Here is a 14374-nt window from a genome sequence, read left to right on the forward strand (position 1 = left end):
CACTGATTCCAAATTTTATGTCTCTGACCTCATTGGTTCTCAGTCAATAAGGCCCCATCCCCTTCTGTAGCAAATTTTTTTAATGCTCCCTTTACTGTCCTAAAATGAGAATCCAAAAAAAAACTGTAACCTGCATATACAAATAATTTAACAAAACAGTGTAATGCCCTGACTATAGTACAAATGAGAAATGAAAAGAATGGAATTTATGATAAAATAATACGTATGCCAAGAGGCTCAGGCACAGCTATTCCAGAAGACACAGTGAAGTAGCCAATGCATCTACACGTGGAATCAGTGGGAATTTGTCATCCACAAATGCATACTGATTTAGGTGTGTTGCGTTGGTGACTGGAATGCCAAAAGCAGCATGGTCTTTGGGTAATATGGTTTGCCAAAATAGGGAACAACTCTTGGTAAACTTACAAAAAAAGTCAAATGTATACTTTCATCAATTTGCAAAGTAGTAGTCATGGAAAATTCAGCCTATTTTTAAAGCAGGCAAAAAAATACTGTGGATGTATTTGTAAAATGTAATTAGATTCCAGATTCATAATTATAAACAAGTTTTCACTTACCTGAGCCACTAGCTATGCATTCAAGTTATGCAGAACATTAAATAACTCTTCCTGGTATAGGACTGCCCTGCAAATTGCAACATTCTAGCAGCCCTAGCCTTTGCCCACTAAATGTCTCAAGCATTCCCTCAAACAGCCAAAAACATTTCCCCAATTGTCCAAAATGCCCTCTAGTATCATTTCTATTCATGATAAGGTATATATATATTTTTTAAGATGGATTCTTGCTTTATCTCCCAGGCTGGAGTGTAATGGTTCGATCTCGGCTCACTGCAACATCTGCTTCCCAGGTTCAAGCCATTCTCCTGCCTCAGCCTCCCAAGTAGCTGGGACTACAGGCATGCACCATCATGCCCGGCTAATTTTTGTTTTCTGTTTTGTTTTTGTTTTTGTTTTTTTGAGACGAAGTCTCGCTCTGTCCCCCAGTGCAGTGACGTGATCTGGGCTCACCGCAACCTCCACCTCCAGGGTTCAAGCAATTCTCCTGCCTCAGCCTCCCAAGTAGCTGGGACTACAGGCACATGCCACCACTCCCAGCTAATTTTTTGTATTTTTAGTAGAGACGGGGTTTCACCGTTTAGCCAGGATGATCTCCTGACCTCGTGATCTGCCCACCTCAGCCTCCCAAAGTGCTGGGATTACAGGTGTGAGCCACCACATCCAGCCAAGGTTTACTTCTATCTATGCTTCATAAAACAAACATATTTAAAAAAAAAAAAATCTCACTTCAAAGTTCAAGTTTTAGGCTTAGCTTTGATTTCAGTATCATCTGCATCAGAAGAGGGGAAACAAGTCAAAGTTTTGGAATCACATTTTGATTTAAATTTCAATTTCACTTCAATGTACTCATTTTCACCTGCGTGACACTGAACAATCCCTTAACCTCTCTGATCACCAGTTCTTCTCCTATAAAAGTGAGAAATCCTATTCGATTTTACAGACATACCATTTTAATCAATCCCATGTTTTGGGATATCCAGTTTTTGTTTTGCTGTTATCATGGTTAGTTCTTGGGGTGTCAAGAAGCCCTGGTTCAATATCAGCTGAGCAATAGAGGGGAGTCAGATGAATGGAAATCAAAACATCAGCCTTTTTTTAAATAAAAGTTGGATGGATGATATGTCTCAGGTGTGCAGCCCAAACACGGTACCTGCAACGAAACAGGGTTTTCCACACAGGCACAGGCAAAGTTGGAAAACTGCAGCCCTCTCCCATAAAGGGAGGCCTTCCCTATAAAAGCTTCACTTTGCAGGGAGTCCATGAGAGCACAGCTGTCTGCAAGCAGACAGATCCCAAAGTGGAAGAATGGAGAGAGCAGAGCCCTGACTCATCAATGAAACAAGTTACTTCTTTTCCCCTGGAGAGGATTGTGTGGTGAGAGTGGGCTCAGAAGCATTACAGAAGTGGCTATTCTTCCACACAGAAACAGGGTACCAGACAAAAGGAGATCACTTACCCAATATCATTCCATAAACAATGTTGCAGTGAATATCTTATAATGTATACATGTGTGCATTTGTCCTATTATTTTTTTTGAATAAAGTTCTAGAAGATTCCAGAGGCAAAGCTAACAGTATTTCTAAACCTTTTCACATATACTATCAAATTGCAGAGAAAGACTACAGATTTACACTCCCAAAAGCAATGGATGCAAATGTCCATGTCTTCTAACACTTTGCTATTGCAATCGGGTTAAAAATGTTATCTCACATTGTTTTAGCTTCCATTTCTTTACTAGTAAGATTAAAATATTTTCATATATTGGCTGCACACAGTGGCTCACGCCTGTAATCCCAGCACTTTGGGAGGCCAAGACGGGTAGATCATCTGAGGTTGGGAGTTCGAGACCAGCCTGGCCAGTATGGTGAAATCCCGTCTCAACTAAAAAAATACAAAAATTAGCCGGGCGTGGTGGCTCACGTCTGTAATCCCAGCTACTCGGGAGTCTGAGGCAAGAGAATTGCTTGAACTCTGGAGGCGGAGGCTGCAGTGAGCCGAGATTGCACCACTGCACTCCACCCTAGGCGACAGAGTGAGACTCCGTCTCAAATAAAAATAAATTAATTTTAAAAAATAAAAATAGAAATAAAATAAAATATTTTCATATATTTATGGGCCATTTTTATTCTTCTTTTCTGACTCCTTTGATATGCCCTTGCCCATTTCTCTAATGAGATTTTCATTTGTTCTTATTCATTTGTAAGATGCAAAAATATTTAAGCAACTCACTCTTCTTTTTTTTTTTTTTGAGACAGAGTCTCGCTCTGTCGCTCAGGCTGGAGTGCAGTGGCACGATCTCGGCTCACTGCAAGCTCCACCTCCAGGGTTCACGCCATTCTCTCGCCTCAGCCTCCCAAGTAGCTGGGACTACAGGCGCCCACAACCGCGCCCGGCTAATTTTTTGTATTTTCTTAGTAGAGACGGGGTTTCACCGTGGTCTCGAACTCCTGACCTCGTGATCCGCCCGCCTCAGCCTCCCAAAGTGCTGGGATTACAGGCGTGAGCCACCACGCCCACGCAACTCACTCTTCTTAATCTTAGAATTCTGATGCATTAGGTGGCAGTTAGAATCATTGAGCCTAACAAAAAACAGTACTGCTGTTGAGAGTGATTTAATTTTCTCATTGTCACAGTCATATATATTCATATTTCTTTAAACTTTTACCAATGCAAGAACCTATTTGAAGAAAAGACAAGTTATTAGAAGAGGTCAAGATTTACAGCCCACAAAAGTGCTTAGCCTTAATATCTTCTGATATCAAGTTATACACTTGCATTTTTATTCCAAAGTTTAAGTTACTGATTTTTGCTTCAGACATTTTTAATATAAAAACATCTTACGTATGTACTTTATTTCAAGCATATTCAGTACATGGAAGTCGACATTTGAGAGGCAAAAAATACCTCAGAAAGTAATTACTTGTTTTTTTATTAAAAGACTATCATCAGAAACTTCAAGAATAAACTACTGACTGAGGTAAGGTAACTTGTCAAAATATTGAGCTCATACAGATATTATATAATTAACAGATAGCTGCCAAGATGTTGATCCAGATTGCCAAGGATAGCAACTTTATATTTTTAAGTATTAAAATTGACCACTAACAAACACAATATTCTTAGAGAAATTTTTACGGATTATCCAATATTTTTGTAAGAGGCCTTAAAGTAATGGATATTGAACAAATTCTATAAACAATACGTTGACAAAAAAACTCCTTAATAATTATTTCTATTAAGAGAACTTCCATTCTTAATAAAAACAATTATATTTCAAAATCTACTAAATCATCACATTTCAGAATTCTAAAAATTCCTGCCATTATGCATTGTGTTCATATTTCTCAACAAGTATATCAATGCCTGTTAGATTCTTCATTTATCACCATTCATTAATTCAATAAACATTTTTAAGAACTTGCTAGCAAACATTTAGGAGAACTTTGTGGTATAGTTTTGGAGCTAAAGATACAAAGACAAAAAGAGTTCTAACCCTCAAGGAAAACATTGTCCAGAATTCATAGTCTAGTAGAAGAGATAGTCTACAGTTTATTGTAATGGTTAATTTTGTGGGATTGAGTTGACTGGGTGAAGGTATCCCCAGAGAGCTGGCAAAATAGTATTTGTGGGTGTGTCTGCAAGTGTTTTCGAAGGAGATTAGCATTTGAATCAGTAGGCTGAATTAAGAAGATGCTCCCACCACCGAGGGCAAGCCATCACCCAATAAGCTGATGGGTGATTCAAATAAAAAAGTAGAGGAAGGGCAAATTTTCTCTCTGAGCTGGTACCTCCATCTTCTCCTGCCCTTAGACATTAGAGCTCCTGGTTCTCAGGCCTTTGGCCTCTGGAACTTACACCAGCAGCCCACCAGTTCTCAGGCCTTTGGCCTCAGACTAAATTGTAACTGTCCCAGTTCTTTAGCTTGCAGATGGCATGTCATGGAACTTCTCAGACTCCATAAGTGCATGAGCCAATCCCCACAATAAATCTCCCCTTATACATCTATATCCTATTGGTTCTGTTTCTGTGGAGAATCCTGACTAATACATTTATATAGTGGGGGGAATTAAGAAGGTAACAGAAAAATATAATTTATTGTAATGTCATCAAACACTGACTGACAGTCCAAGGTAGCAGCCACTAAATGAGACTGAGAAACCAAACATCAAAGGAGTCTTCCAAAAGTCAGTGACAATGAGTTCCTGGGTCCTAGAGAATGAGCAGATTCTATACAGGAGAAGAAAAAAAGGGTATTTCAGGTAGAAGACACAGAGGCAGAATGGGCCACAATATGGAGAACTATTACAAGAAGTTTACTTTAGCTGAAGTACAGTTGGGCTGGGGATGGACAATGGTGAGAGATTGCACTATAGAAAGAATAATAATACTATTTCAATGTATATTATTGAAAACTTAGCATGTACCAGCCACTTTACTAAGTGCATTATATCTTATTGAATCCTGACAAAAAATGATGAAAAAGCATTATTCTTATCCTCGCTTTCCCCATTTTACAGCTAAAGAAAAAAAAAAGCCCAGTGAGACTAAGTGACTTATCCAAGGTCATATATTTTGCAAGTGAATAAGATAGTATTACAACTTAGAAATTCTGATTCCAGAGCCTAGGCTCATCTGCTAGTCATGAACTGATTTTATGCTACACTAAGGAATTTGAACTTTACCTTGAAGGCAACGAGAGAACAAGAAGGATTTTAGGTAGGAGAATGACATGGCGAATTTTATTTTTTAAAGGATTGTCCAAACTACTGGAGGTAAGGGGAGGGGATAGACCTTAGACAGGACCACTATTTATGCATCTGCATGTTGTATTCTGTACAACTCTAGGAAGAGCCATTAAATTGCGGTCTGTGAATGGCAACTCCTGGTGCTATGCAGTGCACAACCTACATAGCCATACTTCATGAACCTGCAAGTTAGGAGGCTATTACAGTGACTTAGTCCATTTTATGTTGCTATAACAAAATGCCTGAGACTGGGTAATTTATAAAGAAAAGAGGATTATTTAGCTCACGGTACTGTAGGCTGAGAAGTTCAAGGGCATGCCACTTGCTTCTGAAAATGGCTTTTGTGCTCCCTCACAACATGGTATTGAAGGTCAAATGGAAAGCTGATACATGCAAAGAGCAGAAGACCTGAGGGGGCTCCTGGCTTTATAACAACCCACTTTCTGGGGAACTAATCCTTCCCTCAAGAACTAATCTGGTCTCTTAAGAGCAAGATCTCGCTACTGAAAGAATGGTACCACGCCATTAATGAGGGATCTGTCCTCATAACCAATGCATCCCAATAGGCTCCACCTCCCAACACTGCCACATTGGGAACCAAATTAAAACATGAGTTTCAGTAGGGACAAAGAAACCAAATCCAAACCACAGCATACAGTAATTCAAGCATAAAATGCATGAATGTTTGAACTAAGGGAGGGTGATGGCAAAGAAGAGAAGGAGTTATAATCCAGAGATATTAAGGATGTGAATCAACAGGAACTGATGACTAAGTGAAGACAGTAAGGCAAAGACAGCAGTCAAAGATAAGGTAGTTTCATTTTGTAACAGTCTGGCTAAGTTGGAACTACATTTTAGAATCTCCTTCCCTATTTGAATCTGGGTTATGTTGGGCCAAAAGAAAAAATTGTACAAGATTTGTAAGGTGAAGTGAAACAGTAGCCATTATACTCTTAAGGTCATCACTGTTAAAGGTGATAAAAGACAGACACAGGTGCCAGCAGGGATCAACCTGTCCTTGATCTTCCTCTCAACTCTACATCCTCTTCTGCCTCTGCACCCAGCTGTTCTTCCCATCAGCCAACCCTGCTGACCAACAGAACCCATGACCAGATGCCTACTGCAAACCCACAGAGGCAACAGCTAGGACAGGCCACAAGCTTCTGTAGACTTCTACACTGGCCCCCTTTGCAGTCCCTGCCCAGCAGATTCCATGGAGCTCTGACTAGTACACCAGGCCAGTATTTCAAGAGGGCTATTAGTCACTCCTCCTTGATTCACCAGCTCTACTTTCTGAGCCCCCTACTTTCCCAGCTTCATTTCCTGATCCCAACACAGTTTTTTGTTTCTTTTTTTGAGCAATTGAAAATATTATTCCAAAATCCATGTAGCCTGTAATCCCAGCATTTTGGGAGGCCGAGACAAGCAGATCATTTGAGGTCAGGAGTTCAAGACCAGCCTGGGCAACACGGTGAAACTCAGTCTCTACTAAAAATACAAAAATTAGCCAGGTGTGGTGGTGGGTACCTGTAATCCCAGCTACTCAGGAGGCTGAGGCAGGAGAATCGCTTGAGCCTGGGAGGTGGAGGTTGCAGTGAGCAGAGATCGCGCCACCGCACAACAGCCTGGGTGACAGAGCGAGACTCCATCTCAAAAAATAAGAAAAATAAAATCCTTGTAGAACTGCAAAGGGCCTATGCTGGTCAAAACAACTGAAAAAGAACAAAGTTGAAGGAACTTTTCACCATTTGATTTCAAGACTTACAGAGGATACTATAACAGAGCTGTAAAAATGAACGCCCACATTATACACAGGCGAAACATTTGGTAAAACTGTTACCTTAGTTTTGGAGACGTTTGTATCTGGCTAAACTCCACACCTAAATAATGTACTGAGAATCCAAGCTCCAGAAATATAAGAAATTTCTCTTGGAACCGGCTTCTAACAACATTTATGCATGCAAACAAAAGCATTATAAATCAGGCTTTTCTAAAAGAGAGGTGCGCAAAGTCAGCATGCTTGGTTACTGGTATTCTTAGCAGGACCTTCTGTTCTCTTTCATTCCAAGTCACTTTCTGGCAGCTTAATCTTTCTAAATCTTGCTTTGGATCGCTTGAGCGTCTAGGAAGTACTTTGGATTACTGGAATTACAGACTTCATTCTAAAATTCCTTTTTATAGGCTCTTTTTATGTATTGCTAATCATATTACAGAGAATAATATTGATGCCTTATTTCATCATGCCTTTTTAAATCCGAGGGTTTACTGGTATATGCCTATTAGAAAAATCATGTCAGTATTACTGAATTTTGTTCCCACACCGCTGTAGTCTTGTTACCTTACTGGCTATGGAGAGTTTGGTAATATAACTAGATAGATTTTCAGGATATGACCAGCTTTATTCTACCTCATTTTAAAGTTTTTGGATTTTTTGGCTATCTGGAACTTTCAAATAGGTTTTTGTGAATATTTTTTATGCAACAAAGTTACTGAGTGGCTTGTTCAGATGTGTTCAATAGTCAGGTGGAATTTCAGAAGCTTATTCTTCCCATCAGTTCACATTTTATAAATAGTCCAGTGCCCCTTGGTTTAACAGAAAATATGTCCATTGTGCAGAACCATATTTTCAGACTATAAACACAAATGGAAAGATGGGCCACTTCATCACACTTTCAAATATATTAAGTCCTGTGAACTATTAACCCCACAAAATACTAACTTCATTTGGTTACAATGACTATTACTAAAAGCATTAAGCTGGATTTTCAGTGCTACAAGAAAATGTTTCCAAGCATTTTGGAATATTAGAATAAGATTTAAGTGTACATTTTAATTGTGCATTTTTAAAGATTAAATGAAAGAAAACGCATCTCTTTTTTAAAATTACAAGTAATGGTAAGCCTGATGTATATTTCAACATTTATTCTATCCTAATTTCTCAAAAGATGATTGCAGTATAAAAATTGTAAATGCATTTTCTCCTTAATGTTACCAAAACAGCAATTGGATGACTAGAAACCACGGTTTTAGAGGAATCTGGGTAGTCTTCCATGACGCAGTTTTCAGGATAAAAATATTTTTCATAATATTTTAAGACACATCTTATCAAAAAGTAGAATTCTCTTTAGCATAAACTTACGATTTCCATTCTCAAAAACTCTTAAAATTTTCCTAAAATTTATGTTTAATGAACGTTCTATATGCTACATTTTACCTGTAACAGATTTTTAAGTAAATACTAATTTACTGATGACATATTTTAATACTGCATTACTCTCTGTAATAAAATTAGCAATAAATAAGGATAATTAAAATTTTTTTAAAACCTCAGCATTGTTGCAAATATTACATTAAAGATGTGGCCTTTCCACCCAAACCTACTGGCCTCAAGGTAACTACTATTAAATTGAGAAAAAAGGGCATAGGGGTAAGGAAGCAAATAAATAAATGGGACTTGGGAACGACATCTAGCCAAACTTTGGATATATTTACCGGCACGGGGAACTGACTGGAAGCCAACAGGTCAGAAACTTCCCAAGTTTCTGAGTAAATTGTACACCAAATAAATATGATCCCAACCTGAAAAAGTCTTTGACTATTTGAGCATTAAAGCAATCCTCAGAACCCCACACTTACATAAACAGGAAGGCCCTCAAGAATACACTCCCAAAGGGCCTCTTCAGATGTGGCCATGGAGGACAAGACATGAAGACCCTCCCAGGGGATGGACCAAGGGCCGTGGGCTAGGGAGTCCATCCCAGAAAGCAGAATCGGAATCTAGTCAAGGAACTTCCCCACCCACAGGATAGACTGCCTTCATAATGCCTGCTTGATAGGATTCCATATGTTCCAGCGACCAGTAATTGCTGAGTGTCTTTCATTCTTCTCTTTTCTAAAATACAGTTTTGGCCGGGCATGGTGGTTCACACCTAGAGTCCCAGCACTTTGGGAGGCCGAGGCGGGAGGACCGCTTGAGCCCAGGAATTCAAGACCAGCCTAGCAACATCGTGAGACCCTATCTCTACAAAAAATGGAAAAAATTTAGCCAGCATGGTGGTGCATGCCTCTAGTCCCAGCTACCAGGGAGGCTGAAGTGGGAGGATGGCTTGAGCCCAGGAGGGCGAGGCTGCAACGAGCCATGATTTTGCCACTACACTGCAGCCTGGGCTACAGAACAACACCCTGTCTTAAAAATAAAAATAAAAAATAGTTTTTGCAATAGTCCTCCTGCCCCTGCTCCACCACTGTGTATTGAGAGAGGAAGGGATGAATAGCCTGTCGTTTTATTCACAGGTTGCCACCAGAAGCCCCATCCAGACACCATGGAGAAGACGGAGCATCATATGCAGACCCTGAACTTTGTGCTGCTGCTGCTGCTGCAGCTGCACTGACCTCATGAGTTTTGGGGTTGCCTCTCCAGGTCTTGGGTTTGCCTCTCTGGGGAAAGTGTGAGTGTGTTCTATGTAAGAGAGGAAGAACAGATCATTTGTGACCAGAAGGAAAGACTTTGGAGGACACTGATTAGCTAGTCTCCAAAAACCACTTCCTTTTTCTCCCAGGCCCACTGCTACACTACGCTTCCCAGGCTTCTTTGCAGCTGCCATGCTATGTGTCTCTGCTCTGACCAGTGAAATGTACCAGGCCTGGTACATTTAGCCTCTGACTCATGACCTTCTGTGCCCTCTTTTCCAGTGGCTACACTGGAGATGGCTAGGACAATCTTAGGAGTCGGTGTGAAGATGGCTGATCCAAAGATGGAGAAATCTGGGTCCCTGAAAACCTGAGTCCCTGAGGGTGGAGAAAGGCCACCCTCTAGAAGTGACTGCGTTTGACTACTATCTGGCAAAAAATAAATCAGCTTTAACCATATTAAACCCCTGAGATTTGGGAGTTTATCGCTAGGTTACCCTAATCTATATACAAGCAGAATGAAAAGCACGGGTAAAGACAGGAAGACTGGAATTCATGACATAGCCTGACGAGAGTGAGGACTTCTCTAGACATGAGGGACAGAGTGACAGAAGATGAGCTTCAAGGATTCCTTTGGGAAAATTACTGCAGGTCTTGAAGGCCATGCAAAGATTTGGACTTTATTCTACAGAAAATGGGGACCACTTAAAAAAGTGTTTCTTTCTTCAATTTAAAACTGCTATAGTAAATGCTGCCAGTAATCTGCCTCTTCTAAAGCAATTAAAAATCCAAACTTTCACACACTATTGCCCCCCTAAAATTGAAAATGTGAAAAATATAATCGCCACGCTCACAACAACCTTTGCAGTCTGTTAAAGCTGCAACTCGTATCAAATGAGTCCTGCCAAATTCATTGAGAAATCAGTAACTATCAGAGAAAAACTCCCAACGTGTAATATCTGCCTCTTCATGAAACTGTGTGCATGTGTGTTTGTGTGTGTGTGTGTTTGTGTGCATGTGTATATCAGAGAGATCTATATTTTTTCAGGTAATAAATGGTATTCATGCAACAAAACAAAATCTGAAATGGTGCTTCAATTAAGGCCGCATTTACCAAATTCGTTCTGTGTGACAGGTGTTCTGATAGGTGCCTATGATAGAAAAATAAATGATCAACCAGGACTTCAAATCGCTCCCAGATTAATGCAAGAGGTAGGCACATAAACAGGTTAACCATAAGGGCACATGCTACTATAAAAATAGGACTCACTAGATCTATGGCGGTTGAGAGAGAATCCGAGATAACTGAACTTTCTTAACTTCATCCTGAAGATCATTCTTGATCGGACCCAACCTACCTTTGCAGGCTGAAATTCCATTACTTTTCTTCACATGATTTCTTGCTCTTAGACCTATCCTGCACTTTTGCACTTCCATGTTTCGTCCTCTGCCTCGAATTCTCTCCCTGACCTATCGCTAACCCCTGTTTACAGAGCCACTAAGATTCCACTCAGGAAATCTTCCCTGGTTCCAATGGGGTGTATCTTTTCCCTTCTTTAGAGTCTCCTTTTCTCTCTGTGTCTCTGAGGAAGTTACCACTTTCTGCTTTGCATCATAGTTATTTTCTGACTTGCTGGTCTTGTCTGATCTCTACACTAAACCATAAGCTCCTTGAAGACCAGGAGTGTTTCTATTCCTGTCTTATACTTCCGGTATCAAGTATAGCAATTTGTAGGTACATGGTAGACGTTCAGTAAGTATTTTCTGAATGTCGGAATGTAAAACTCAAAAGCCACTGGAGAGACTGAATCTACACACAACACTGCAACCCTCTCCTTGGCTAAGAGCTTCATTGTTGGGTGATATATGATGTTTTCCTGGGGAAGGAAGGAGGGCAATTTTGTAAGAGAATTAAGTGAGGGTGCACAAGGAAAGTAAAAATAGTGCTACACTCCTGGTTCCAAATAGTGTGTAGTTGTATAACAAAAATTAAAACTGTCCAATAAGCCAATATCTTAGCTTATTGATTAAAAGAGATTGAAAGTTCCAAGTCTTCTTTATTGCAAAACAATCTTTTATAAAAGAATCTCTATTAACATCATGTCAGCATTCTCTTACAAAATCCAGCAAGGGGAAAATGGGCAGTTGCCTCCCTTTCTAATATCAACACCATTAGCAAACAGTATTAACATTCAGGCAGCTGAATGGGGAAGAAATATTGACTATCTGTAATGTTCCCATATTGGTGCTTTAAGAGTGCTGGAAGCTAAAACATAGACAAATCAGCATTACTCAGTAGAGAAGGGCCAAAGCCAAAAGTAGAAAAGATCAATGTTTATAAAATATTGAAGTAAACCAAATTTGTTTACTAAGATCTGGAATATAATAAAGAAGGAGAAATACACTTAATGTTTAAATGAGGACAAATTTAGGGAAAATAAAAATATGTACAAATTTTGTCTCATTTGGGTAAATGTTAGGATTTAGTTAACTAAGACAAGAGCAAACCAGAATGAAAAGATAAATAAATCCATAATGTCTCCATAAAAATTTACTGAAAGTAGACTTTTGGGGGAGTGATCCCGAATCGGTTAGGTTCTAGGGCCTAGAAGCCACTGCAATTATTACAAGAAGACCTGGAAATACATACTCACATCAAGCCTTGTCTATGGATTGTACACATGATATGCCTAACTCATATGTACTACCATTTGACATGAACACGTAGATACTTTACTGATGAGTAACAGAATGTCAGCAGGTTAGGGAAGCCAGGCAGGCTAATCTCCCAGGGACACACTCTGTGGTAGAAGCTGTCAGAGGGAGGGAGGGGCCTTACTTTCCAGGGCGGGGCACATAATCAATGGCAGGGATCACGGTAGGAGCATGGGTTTTGAAAGGCCCTGAGTAGAAGAGAGAGGGGTAGAGCCAGTAAGACAGCCTAAGGCTGTATGGAAAGCAATGGAATCTCTCAGGGCTTCGGGAAAATTTCCACAATCATAAAATTCTGTATATGGTTAAATTTTTTGTGGAAAATGGTTAAAAGGCTGAGCTTCTGGATTTGACACAGGGCTTCTCCCAGACAGCAAAAAAAGAAAAAGTGGGAATAAAGCAAAATATAAGGAATTAAAGTGGGAAACAAAGAAAAACAAACAGCACTTTGCATGCTACAGCGTTATAAGGCTCTGGAAATGGAGTTCAAGCCAAATTTCACCTGAGGTGGATGGGGACCTTGAGTAATACTTTAGTTTCTCTGTTGTTGTTGCTTTTGTTTTTGAGACAGGGTCTCCCTCTGTCACCAAGGCTGGAGTGCAGTGATGTAATCTCAGCTCACTGCAGCCTCAACCTCCCAGGGTCAAGCAATCCTCCAGCCTCTCAGCCTCCCAAGTAGCTGAGACTACTGGCATGGGTCCCACCTGGCTAATTTTTGTATTTTTTGTAGAGATGGGGTCTCACTATATTGCCTAGGCTGGTGTCAAACTCCTGGACTCAAGGGGTCCACCCACCTCAGCCTCCCAAAGTGCTGGGATTATAGGTGAGAGCTACCAAGCCCAGCTGTTGTTTAAGAGACAGGATCTCACTCTGTGGAGATCCTTCCGCCTCAGCCTCCTGAGTCACTGGGACTATAGACGCATGCCACCACACCTGGCTAATAATTTTTTAAATTTCTGTAGAGATAGGGTCTTGCTGTGTTGCCCAGGCTGATCTTAAACTCCTGGCCTCAAGCAATCCTCCCACCTCGGCCCACCTAGTGGCTGGGATTACAGGCATGAACCACAGCACTCAGCCTTAGTTTCTTAAATAAATTCACTTTAAAATGTTCCTGAAATCTTGGAAGCTCTTTTCCACTATTTTTTTTCTCAGTTGATGGAATAATTTTTAAAGGTTTACATTTTAAAACATTTTCATGTTATAAGCGTTAAGAACCGGCTGGGCACAGTGACTCACACCCGTAATCCCAGCACTTTGGGAAGCCAAGGCGGGTGGATCACCTGAGGTCAAGAGTTTGAGATCAGCCTGGCCAAAATAGCGAAACCACATCTCTATTAAAAATACAAAAAATTAGCTGGGAGTGGTGGCAGGTGCCTGTAATCCCAGCTACTTGGGAGGGTGAGACAGGAGAATTGCTTGAGCCCAGGAGGCGGAGGTTGCATTGAGCCAAGATCACGCCATTACACTCCAGCCTGGGTGACAGAGCAAAAATCTGAAAAAAAAAAAAAAAAAAATAGTTAAGAACCATTGTTTTCAGAGTATTAGCATATTATGGTTGATGTCAAGAATACAAATCGTTAGCCTCATCAGAAGGAAGGCTGAGCTGAGTGCACAGCACGCCATCGTCTTTAAGGAGAGCATCCATCTACTACATCCCGACCCCACGTGCTATTCGGTGAATAGAATGCTGACAACAAGGAAGGCCCAGAATGGGTGTCAATGGTCACACCTTTCATCAAAATTAATGCTTTCCTTTCCTTGCTATACCTAATTTAATCCCCCAACAACCCTAGTATCTCAATAATTAAGATGAAGAAACTGAGGCACAAAACTGACTAATGTCACACAGGTAAGAAATGGAAATGTTACACACATAACATTTTATTATTAAAGTTATAGGGTACCTGTGCACAACATGCAGGTTTGATA

Source organism: Hylobates moloch, unplaced genomic scaffold (assembly GCF_009828535.3).
Source record: "Hylobates moloch isolate HMO894 unplaced genomic scaffold, HMol_V3 SCAFFOLD_5, whole genome shotgun sequence".
In the NCBI taxonomy this organism is placed as follows: domain Eukaryota; kingdom Metazoa; phylum Chordata; class Mammalia; order Primates; family Hylobatidae; genus Hylobates; species Hylobates moloch.